This window comes from Rhinolophus sinicus, linkage group LG12 (genome assembly GCF_036562045.2).
Source record: "Rhinolophus sinicus isolate RSC01 linkage group LG12, ASM3656204v1, whole genome shotgun sequence".
Lineage (NCBI taxonomy): Eukaryota > Metazoa > Chordata > Mammalia > Chiroptera > Rhinolophidae > Rhinolophus > Rhinolophus sinicus.
Window position 1 is genome coordinate 56,419,884 of NC_133761.1, and position 12,402 is coordinate 56,432,285.

The window sequence follows — 12,402 nt, forward strand, 5'->3', positions numbered from 1 at the left end:
CAAACCAGCCTCATCAGGTCCCTTAGAGTACCTGCTAGGGAAATGCAGCCTCACCTCAAAGTTTCAGGTCCCATTTCTGCAACCCTTGTTCTTGCGTTTTTTCCACAGCTCCAAAGGCCTGAGCTGCTTCCTGCAGCTACTGCCTCTCTGTGACCTCAGCGCTCCCTTTTGGCTGTTCAGCTGTCCATCACCCATTTAGCCAATTCCCAACACTCAATTCTCTCTATTAAGATAACTACTGTGGTTTCTTTCTTCTGACTGGAACTTGACTGATGAGGGAGCTGGAGTGTAACTCTTGCAGTCACAAGCCATGTTTTATTCATCTCTGACTCCAAGTACTTAAAACAAAACCTAGCATATCACAGTGCTCAATCCAGATTTGTCAGAGGCATAATGAACAAGTATCATATCCAGTCATTGGAAAGTTCATTGAGACCAATGCCTGGACACGTGATACTCCAGCCCCACTTTCTCATTAAGTATTCAGAAAATGGCCTTGGTTTGCCTTGTCAGAGTTGACCAAATGCAGGGTCTTAGTGTCACCTGTGAGTCCCGCCCTCGGCTCCTGTCCACTACACAGAGGGAGTGTGTGTGGAATGAAGAGGGCACACATGGAGAATGCAATCAGGGACAAGCAGTCCTTGGGCGGCCACCATTAGTCCACGGAGGTTTTGAAACAAGAAGAGAGTGTTTGGGTTAAAATTATTTACCCAAATCATTAGCGTTTGGCCCACTGCCCATCCAAACTCTGCCAAAACACTGGCCACTTACTGACAGGGATTCATAGCAAGACACAGAGCAACTTATTTAGTTTGGGCCAGAAATTATAAAAGAGTATCTCTCTGGGAATACTCGTGCACTGAGGAAATACCATGCCATGTTTTGAATCCTGGGCTATATTCCTGCAAGAAAATTTAGTTGTAACAAAAAGGAAGCGAATGAAACCTGAAGGCTGAGTAGCATTGCACGGGGCCTTCCTTGCATATAGTGAGCATGTAATAAATAGTTGTGAAATTCTCCTGTTGACATTCTTTATCAAAGTTCTAATTCATGATGAAATCATCCTTAGAGAACTCAGACTGCTTTGGATCCCATAGCAAGCATAGGAGAGAGCATTTGACGCGATATGCTTAAGATGTACTTTTCCATCCCAGCCACTGACTCACTATAAACTCTTTTCTGTATTATTAGAATAGCCTCCAGACTGGACTCATTGCCACTAGCTCTGAACCACACTCCACATTGCTTTCAGTTATTTTTTCCAAAGCTCTCTTACTTAGTTCAAATCCCAGCTTTGTCACTTACTAGCGATGCGGCCTTAGGTAACTTAATTAACTTCTCTGTGCCTCAGTTTCATCATCTAAAAATGGGGATAATAACAGTACGTATCTCACAGGACTGGCATAAGGCCTAAATACGTTAGTATAGCTAAAGTGCTTAGGACGGTGCCAGCACATGAAAACTGCAATACAAGTGATAGTTATTATTCCTACACCTGAAAACACTCGTTGGCTTCATGTTGCTTATGGGATGAAATCCAACTCCTAAGCAGATACGGGTTTTCCCATTCAGAACCTCCAGCTCTCATTCCAGACTCATCGTCCACTTTTTCCCTCTCTACTTCTCCCCATAATTACCTGTTTCCTCACCCCCTCTAACAAAACCTATTTTCCTGCAAGAAGGTTCCATAAGGTGGACCTCTACCCTTAACTGGCACTAGCACCACAGCCACTGTTTTCCAAGTTTTTTGTTTTTGTTTTACTGAATGTATTTGCATGTGTTTTTCTTAACACCTGAAATGTCCTCCTTCTGCCTGTTCTTCCACTGATAACCCCTCCCTATTCAACTTTCAAGACCATCTCAGATGTGACTCTATGAAGCTACCCTATGTCCTCTAAGAAGAGGTAATGACTTTTGTCCTCTAGACCAGTAAAAATCTCTGTCTCTCTTAAGTGTTAATGGCCACACTATATGACAACTCACACATTTACCTATTTGTCTCTCCTCACAGGAACGTAGACTTCCTGGAGGGCAGGAAATATCCAGAAAAGATGACTACCTTTTGCACACTAGTGCTTTAACACAGTGACCAACATAGTACATGTTCAATAAATGAAAAATAAATGAATCAATGAAATAAAAGCAACTCAAAACAGGCAGAAGGAGTTGTCCATTACGTGAGGCCCTCAAGCAGAAGCTGAGTGACCATCTGTCACCACGACTTTAATGAGAACTGGGGGAGAGTTTGGACCAGATAACCTAACTTCTGATGGTTAGATCCCAGGAGAAATCCAGAAAAGAGTCTCTGTGTGTGTTAATATATTTTGCTTAACATAAATGAACTCAAATTAAACTCCAATGTTATCATTTCAGCTTCCCACTCAATTTTTAAACTAAAAAGAGATGGGTTTATACGTATGACATACCAAAAATTGGTTCTCAAACCAATGAATTATTCAAAAGTTCACAGAAGGAAGAATTCAACTTTTCTTGTATTGCATACAAGGCATCATTCTTCCAACTGAAAAAGCTGAAAAATGCAAATTTATTCTATCCCTATTACCAGAGAAAGTCAGATACAGAGAAAGAAGAATGATAAAATGGTAGGTGAACAAAGGTAGGTGTTGTAAGGATGGAGTAAGGACCTGCCAGTGGGACCAGGAAAAAAAATATATTCAAAGGTAAGGTGAACAGTGAGTGGCTTTAGATGACTCAGAAAAACTAACTCTAAAATTAATGTGTTTATTTAAATAATACATCAAATGAAAACAGTCAAGCAGGAAAAACACTAGTTTTTCCTTGACAAATATACAGCACCCATGGCTTGAAAAATACCTCTTTTCATTTGAGAAGTGTTTCCCTTGCTCAGACTTGAGTACTTAACATGGAAGTGTAACACGAACCACTTTGTAGAAGCAGGCGTGAAAGAATAAGCCTGAAAATAAAATCACACTCAGTTACTTCACCAAAACAGGTACGCACGTGTTTCAAATATTAAAATCAGTCATCCATGATGTGAAATGTAGGTTTTTAATTAACAAAATTATTAACTGTTTTGGCCAAATCAGCCGAAAACACTTAAAATATTGAGTTACCCAGCTAACTCAGTTTTCACCTTCCTTCTTCTTCCTGTTTACTCATAGACTAAAAGAAAAAGATAAACTTTCTGTCTTTTCTTTTTAAGCTTCTAATGAGATTTCAATTGACAGAGGGAGATAGCATCTTCTCTGGACCTTAGAAAGCACTGGTTTCTCTGAAAATCTGGACATCCCCTTAGTATCTGCCAGAACTCCAGGGATTCACATGCCCTTCCAAACACCAAGAGCAGTGTGCTGTCAGCTTTTTACAGAGTTCAGAGCAGCTCAAATGAACTTATTAGAGTCGGTGATAACGTTTTCTTGAAATTTACCAATATGAAAATAAAATATAGTTTTTTAATAAAAAAAATGAGAGCCTTTAGACAAAGGTGCCCAAATAAATGTGGGTACAGTATCACCCACATTTTTAAAGCAGTAGTTTTTCTACAATTTTTAAGAGGGAAGAAAAAGTCCTGTCTTACAGTTCACGTGGCATCCCGCCAGCAGATCTAATTGCGGCTGGGAAGGGCGCAACCCTGTAAACTGAATGGGAGGCAGCCACCTTTGGCTAAAGTTCATTACAATCTCAACCAGCTTATCCCATTATCTACGTAAGTACACTGAAGACTTGCCCGATCACTGGAGGACATTTTTATTTCAAAAATACGGTCACTGAACCTTTGACATTAAAGCCAGTAATAACTTTTAATGCCACTGGAACAAAAATTCTGAGAGAGAGGGATTCCTCAGGCACGATTATGAAACATAATTATCAGCCCTCCTAAAGTTCCTCCTTGTTCCCAACCCTTGTAATGGTATTAACTAATAATAGAGGTGTTAGTTGAAGAGGCCTGAAGCATTGATCCTCCAGGGATATTTTTATTTCCTGGAAAAATATTCCTTAAAAAAAAAAAAAAGGCCTTCAAGAATTAACTACATGACGCAATAATAGTGGACTGGTGGACTGGAACAGGAGGCCCTCAATTTTCCAGGCCAGTGCTAGAGCCCCAGGCCTTCCCACTGCTCCCAGTGGGAGGTGTGAAGCTTGGTGTGAAGCACAGGGCACTAACTGCATTTCCCTCTGCCCACCTCCCCTTCTCCTGTCCTCTGTCCTCTCCTCCTTTCCCACCTCCATGTTCCTGTGGCTGCTCCAGGGTCACCCTGCATCTTAAGTCTGCAACTGGATGCATAAAAATGATGTGCTCCTTTGGAAAAGTGTGAGCTCTGGCCAAACGGTAAACCCAAAGGCCTGAAATGATCAATCTAAACAATGAGCCCCTCACCCTGCGAGCCCTTCTGAGTAGCATGATGAAATCTTGAGCCATCCTGCTCCATGCTGCACAGGATGTGAATCGTCTCTTTGCTCAGGGTCTCCATGCTGCACACACTACCTGCCCATTAGTCACGCAGTGGCCATCTTGGTTATTGGAGCCACTGTCTTGTGTTCCAGTCACCCACGTTTACTTACCAATAGCCCCAAAGCACAAGAGTCGTGATGTTGGCAATCCAGATCTGCCCAAGAGAAGCTGTAAAGTGCCTCCTGTAAGTGAAAAGGTGAGCATTCTCAACGTCATAAGGAAGGAAGAAAAGACTGTATGCTAAGATCGATGGTAGGAACGAATCTCCTGTCCATGAAATTGTGAAGAAGGAAAAGGAAATGCGTGCTGGTTTTGCTGTCGCACCTCAAACTGCAAAAGTTACAGCCAGAGTGCCTGACAAGTGCTTAGTTAAGTTGGAAAAGGTATTATTACATTTATGCAAAAGACCTTCCAAATATATGGGTGGAAGACATGAACAGAAAATGTGTTTTGGTTGATGTCAACATGTCACACTAGAAAGCAATTGGTCGACGGGAAGACTTCAGCAAGGGATCCCCTGAAATGAGTGACATCAAGCTCTTTACTGCAAGCAAGGGATGGTTACACAGATTCAGGGCGAGGTCTGGCGTTGTATCATCTCACATCATCACAAGAAGAAGGGTGAGACTAGTACGATATCTTGAGAGACAGAGACCACATTCACATAACTTTTATTACAGTATATTGTTATAATTGCTTTTTTATTATTGTTGTTAATCTCTTACTGTGCCTAATTTATAAATTGAACTTTATCATAGGTATGTATGCATACAAAAAGTATAGTATATATATAGGGTTTTATATTCTCCGTGGTTTCAGTCATCCACTGGGGGTCTTGGAATGGATCTCCTTGCGGACAAGGGAAGGGCCGCTGTATACCCTATATTTATAAAGTCTTTGAAATGTATGGTTCATTAGGGGTGAAGTTTGTGAGACTAGTCTTTAGAAGCCCACGCTACCTGAGCCAAGTCAAAATGTTTCATCACCTTAGGCTGTTTGCAAGGTCTACAGAGTGAAAAAGTCAGGCCTCCCTTATTTTAGCTAGAGGAAGGCCAACCAGTCTATAATGTTTTGCCCAGGGCTCCACTTTTCTCTTACCAAACCATACTTTGCATTAGTCCTTTCTTTTGAAAGATTTCATGCAGAGTTTATATTTCCTTCTCCATAACCACACCTTCCCCGCCTCATATTTAAGGAAATTTTATTTTAGAGATGAGGCAGAAGGAAATCGGATCAGGATAAAAAAATCAATAGAATTTGTTAAATATCTGTGGTGTCACCAGTCACAAGTTTCAGGGTGCAATTATGTAATGGCCCCAGTTGTTGAAGTACGATCGAGCCACAATCGTTCTCATGTACAACAGATCTCGAAAAGGACTTAATGGTGTCATTATAATTACTGCGGATTATAATTACTTTTGAATTATGATTGTCCATTAATTTGACAATGACAGTTTAAGTGCAGTTTAGCACTTTATGGAGACATTTTTACATTTATATATTGAACCTTAAGTATATGGAATATAGTACTCTAAGAAGCACTTTCAACGCCTTCTTGATAACATGTATCATAAACCTCCAAACCACTAAGTGGCTCTGAATCTGAAAATTCCTGAGTAAAGAAGAGTAGGTGGAAAGGGAGAACAATAAGCAGAAAGAAATGTTCCAAATTTTTTTAGTGGTATTTTTGTTATTCAACACTTCTGAGCATGCATACATTCTTACCAGAGATCATGAAGAGACCCACGCATTACCAGTGTTTGTGGGCTCAGTATATAGCCAGGCTGAGTACAACGGAGCAGACAGCTCTGGAACCAGATGAAGGGCTGCAGACCTAGACATCACATCAGCCTCAGACAGCGTCTAAGGCAGGATGAGTGAGTGGGCTGATGCCTTAGGGAATAAGGGATCAAGGACCCAGGGGCTGCTCTGGATTCCGTAAAAAGTAGGGAGGCTTTGGCAGTGATTGGGTTAGAATAGGGTGAGGGACTTTTCCTGAAGCTGTTTCCAAGGCAGACCTGTAGTTTTCTTCTCAAACTGTAAAAAGTACTGGCCCTAGGTTGTACTTATTTGGGGTGGCCTGAGGAAGGCTGATGGAGCCATGGTGTGGGGGTGTCCCCTAAGTTCCCCTCAGGAGCTTCTACTACACATGCTTTCCTAGTCTCCCACTCTCCCATTCTTCTCTCAGAAATATCTCGCTAGCCATTCCCCATCTCACCCCTTGCCTGAGCCAGGCAATGGTTCCTGTTGACGGTTGTCCCAGACCCCTCTCTGCCTCCTGCCCTTCAACGAGTCTCCTTTCACCGCTAATGTCACCTCTTCCTGCAAACCCTGATACTCTACTTTTCTGAGCTACCTTAGTGGAGGCTCATTTGTCATTCTTTCCTTGGGGCACTTTAAGCCTCTTCATTAAGACCATTTAATGAGTACAATTTATTTCAGAGAGGTTTTTAGTAACTGTCCCCTATCATAATAGAAGTGGCTCACATTATTGATTATTTTCAATTAATCTACCGTTCCAAGGACTTTGCATGAATTTATTCATTTAATCCTCACAGTAACTAGAGGTTTGTTTTGCCTATTCTCGAACTTCGTAATAATGTAATAATACATTATTATATAACGTGTTATTATGTAATAATACAGTATGTACTATTTTGAGTAGGTTTCTTTCCACTTGACATTTCATCTGTGAGATTCATCTAAACTGTTGGAGATAATGGTAGTTCATTCTTTTTCATTGTGACATAGAATTCCACTGATTTAAGAACAAGATTTCCTAGCGTAGGTTTGTATGAAGACTATTGTGTTAACAGTACGACAGAGCACAACAGCATTTTGTTTTGTTTTGTTTTCCTGTTTAATTCCAGGATTACTCATGCTTGAGTTATTGAAGTTCTTCAGGGAAATTTTCATTACGCTTCTAAAATTAAAGTTCAGCTGAAGGATAGAAAAGAAGAACATGTAGGGTTAAGATTACTTGTTTGTGATTGAGAGTAAGTGGGGGAACTCTCTAACTTCTCTAGAGGCCCTGAAGTTTTAGGGTGCAGCCAAGGGTGTAAGAAAGATTAGCAAAAGAGGTAGAAAAAAAGGTCTTCAGAAGCAGAGGCTGTAATGTTAGAGGATGGGAGAAAAGAAAGAGTTAAACTGCTGGGAAGAGTTTTCATTCTCTGGAAGTTAAACTTCCAAGTTAACTCTTTAGTACCAACTGTTTTGCTACATCTGATGATCACACTCACAGAGTAGTTAGTGAATGAAGGCTGACTCTGAGTATGTCTGTGTAACTCAGACTTTATCTAGATTTAGGTAAACTGACATCTGAAGACTTAGCGTGTTGGAGAGTCAGCATCTCTGATTACCCCCTTTCAATGGAAAGTCTTACAACTTGGACCACAATGACGTGGTTTTGAAAAATTTTGTCAAATATTTTCTTCATCCATATGAGCAGAAGAGGAATTGACGAAGCTGCAGAAGCAATGAGGCGGCCAAATCTTCCTCCAGGATATCAAGAGAATAGAAAAGAACCCAGTAGTTTTTGGTTTTTGGTTTTTGACAGAAAATAACAAACAATATGTCCTATTATAAACTGCTATGTCCTCACATGGCCTTTCTCTGTGTGAGTACCTCATCGGTGTCACTCCCTCTTCTTCCAAGGACACCAGTTATATATAGGGCCCACCCATGTGACCTCATTAAACCTTAATTACCTCTTTGAAAGGCCCTGTCTCCAAATACAGTCATGTTCTAAGGTACCAGGGGTTAGGGCTTCAACACAAGAATTTTGGGGTGAGGGGCACAATTCAGTCCATCCCAGTTGTTAAATAACTTGCTTCTGCTTATCATGAGAGAAGGGGTCTGGTTATGCCTGGCACATAAATATTTCTTGACCCACTTTTTGTTAATTTAGAGGTAGAGCACAGATTATGGAGGTTGGAGCAGACGATGGGACGAGCTTCAGGTGCTAAGGAGAGGTTTACATATTTTAGAACAAAGAATGGAGGTGGGGGACATATGATGGCAAGAACTCTTCAAGAGAACCGCTGTCAACAGTGCAGACGGCTTTTTGAGGTAAGAGGAAAAGGAGTCAGGAAACCAGTTAGGAGTCTCTCACCATGGCCAGGCGAGTGGTACTGAAATTTCAATGTTAGTGGTGGCTTTGGGAAAGGAGGTGAAGGGGAAGACCTGTTCCAGAGCTTGGATATTACAATCGATTGGGAGAGTGAGGAGGAGAGAGGAAGTCCAAGGAAGTGAGGTTTCAGCTTGACAACTTGAGCGAATGAGTGATGGTTCCATTCAAGTCAAGAAATGGTTCTCGAGATGACTACGAAGAGTTTGAGATGCAGGTGACCTACCCGGATTCTACCTTTGGAAATTTTCAATGTGAAGAATAGAAGCAGAAGTGAGTCTGTTTCGTTCGCTTCCGAACAGGAAGTTGGAAGTGTGGGTCTGTTGCCCAAGAAAGAGCTATCAGAGTGAGCTGTATAATGGATGACACTTTACATGTGTGATTCACTCTTGTATCTGCAGCATCTAGTCCAATGCCTGGCCCACATATAGTGTTCAATAAAATATTTGAATGGATGAACTAGGGATCAACAGCGATCTGTATTGCAGATAGATGCTCGATGAAATCAAGGGCATGAAAGGAGGTAAAGGAGAAATAAAGTCTAGGGACATTTAGTCTCTCTTACTTGATTTTGAATTATGAAATTGTAAATTATGGGAAACGCAATGGGTAATTCTCAAAATCAAACACAGAAAAACAATCCCAGTACTTTCACAAAAAATACAGGCATTTTGGAGCCGGGGGAAAAGGTTAATAATATGTTATCTTAACAAATAGCTACACCTAGTGACCAGTTCCAAAAACAACATGGGGACTTTTCAGTGAGTTTCTTCCACAGCACTCAGACATGTGAGGGAAGAAAGTTATAAAAACTGACCAGCTCTGCTGGTGGCAGTGACAATGATAACTAATATTTGTATGCACTTAATAATTTACAAAACATTCTCCTAAACCTTATCTCATTTGTTAACTGACATAGATATTGCTGAATAAAATTGAGGCTGATATAGAGAAGAGGGTCTGAGCTGGCTGGCGAGGTTCAATACCCTTTGCTCTCTGTCACGGAAATGGTGCATGATTAGAAGTAACTCTCTTCATCCCACCTCCGGGCCTCTGATCAGGCCGAGCACCATGGATGACATCCTTCCCAAGGGGCATCTTTTTCTTATTCACACAAAGGCACTGAAGGGTCTGGTGGGGAGGCCATATCTGGGACGACTCTATCTTATGAAGTTTTAGCCCTGAATGGCATCAGGACCTCTTGGGTCACTTCCATCAAGAGACCTGTGGACCTTCTTGATTCAAACCTCTGCGTGTAGAGACCAGGGATCTGTGTTTTCAGCAAGTTTCTGGTGTCTCTCATGCACAATCCGACCTGGAATGCACGGCTTCAGCCATTTCCACCCACTGTTCTTGGGCTACTATTTGGCCCTTTGTGCCTGTCAGACGTGCCTCCCTATCTAGAGCGCAGCTCCCGGAGGATGCACACTCCATCATATGATCCTCGTTATCACACCTAGCACGGAACAAGGTGTGAAGGAACGCAGGAACTACAGCGGACCTAATTCCTCCACAAGGAGCGTTCACTCCGCATGTAAGAAACCCATTGAATAAACACTGCTTGAGCGGTTACTATGGGCAGGCCCCGCGTAGGGCCTGAGGGGGCAGCTCTGTCCACAAGGGCTGACAGTGGGGGTCGGGGGTGTAGATAAATCAATAGGCAATCGTTGCAGCGGGTGGGGGTGCAGAACGGACAAGTGAGGGGCTACGGGAGCACAGAGCAGCTTCCTCAGATTAGGAGGTTAGGGGTGTTCAGAGGACACTGGGGGTGAAGTGGGAGAAATTGTCATCTGAGCAGAAGAAACATGCAAAAGCCTAGTGATCAGAGGGAACTTCATTTGTTAGGGGGAGGCTGGCGCGTAGGTTGTGAGAAGGGGAGGGCGATGAAGTTGGAGATAAACAGAAGCCAGCTCATCAAGGGCCTTGTGTGTCATAGGAGGGAGGGCAGACTTGGCCTTGGTTTAGGTGTAAACGGCGCTCAAACTGTTAAATGTAGGGGCTTGTTTGGGAGGAAAATCTCACACCTCAAAGCTCCCCTGGCTCATCCTCTCAGGGTTAAAGGAAGAACACTGCCCCCTCAGGAGGCCTTCAGGACCAGCAATAGCGCCTCCCCATTTTGTCCATCGTGTATGTTCCTTCCATCCCTCAACGCTGAGAGGGGGTTGGGCTGTCCCACAGCAATGTATAGTCCTGGCTACGGGGCCTGACCCCTGACAGGTAAACTGTGGGTTTAAGTGAAATGCTTATTCTGGGAATTAGAAGTGCTGAGAAATAGAATCTGGGCACAGGGTCAAAAACACCAGGTGCTGGGACAATTGGGAAAACTTAGATTAGGCTCTGTGTTAGGGAGACAGTACTGATTCGGTGTTAAATATTGCGGTTATATAGGAGAAGATCCTTATTCTAGAAGACAGTTGCTGAAGTATTTAGGAGTAAACTGTCATGATGTCTTCATTAACTTCATTAGCGTATATAGAGACATATCTATCCTTCTATAAGGATAGATAGATAGATGATAGATAGATAAGGATATATATAAATATATACGTAGAGATTACATATGAGAGGGAAAACAAATACATTACAAAATGGTAACAGTTGGTGAACTAAGATAGATGAAGGCTAGGTAGATGTTTATTGTGATATTCTTTCAGTTTTTCTGTAGGTTTGATGTATTTTGAAATGAAAAGTTGGGAGAAGAGAAGGAAAGACTATTAGGTACCTGGCACAAGTCAGTTTTCAGGCCTCAGGTTTCCATTTCTCTGGGCTGATGGCAGTGGTAGGTGGGACCTTCCACTCTCTACGGAGGGCCGGCTCACTTCAGCATCCTGGAGCTCCCAGGGTACATACGATCTTGAAAACCTGTTTTGAAGTTGCAAAAGTACCATTCTTCAAAATCCAAAGGCACATGCCAAGAGACTAAGAAATTGTTCTGCACACTCCACAACATTCTGTTGCTTTCCTGTGTTGGAAAATGATTTAGTCAAACAACCTAGTCGGAATTATATTTGAAAAAATACACATACAGAAATTGGATCATTCTTTATGTTTTCCCTTTCTTGGGATTTTGATTTTGAACTACCATTCAACAAATTGAATTCTCATTTCAGGCACTCATGATGTATGCTGCCTTACATTATTCACAGCACAACTCTATCATCTGGTACCACTCCAGTCCTCACTCCAGAGACTTATAAAATGCGTTTGCAGATGATTGCATGAGGGCTGAAGAAATATAGCGAGGGCGTCTTTTGAGAGAGGAGGAAGAAAATGATTTATAACTAGTGAATGTAATAAATGACACGAGGATGGGTGTAATTAGTGAAGGAAAGCTATATGCTTGAACAAATGGTTCACTCTGAGCTTCAACAACTGGGACAAGATCTGCACCGTTCAGGGAAGTGATTATTCAGGAAAACTCAGCCTGATCAGAAAAGCCTCTACTTATGCTCTGTCGTCTATTTGTTCTATATGCATATTTGACAACATCCCTAAAGAGATATAGCAGATGACCCCCCTCTTCTAACAAGATTTTACCACACATAATTCACTCTTGATGTGTACCTGGGAGGCAAACCTCTGCACATTTCAGGACAATGAAATAGATCAGTGTTCTTCAAACTTTTTAACCTTGACCCAGAGAAAGAAATCTATTTCCCATGGAGGTCCAGGATACACACTTGTCTATAAAACTGAAACAAAAAATTTCATGAAACTACCTATCATTACTACCTACTCTCTGATATTTTCATTTTTACTCTACTTCATTTTTTTTTAAAATTGATGGTTGAGACTCGTTTAATCAATTTCAGAACTTCCTGGGTCCTGACCCGGATGCTGA

At 41.8% G+C, this 12,402-nt stretch overlaps 1 protein-coding gene across 1 annotated transcript in view; it reads right to left on the reverse strand.

Annotated features, from left to right (window-relative positions):
• The window catches only part of DISP1 (dispatched RND transporter family member 1), a 179,335-nt gene extending 167,972 nt beyond the window's left edge, over window positions 1–11,363 (reverse strand). The window contains exon 1 of the mRNA XM_074316965.1: window positions 11,284–11,363. The gene's annotated coding sequence lies outside the window, so the exon portion shown is untranslated. The remainder of the gene's footprint in view (window positions 1–11,283) is intronic.
• Window positions 11,364–12,402: the final 1,039 nt, after the last annotated feature.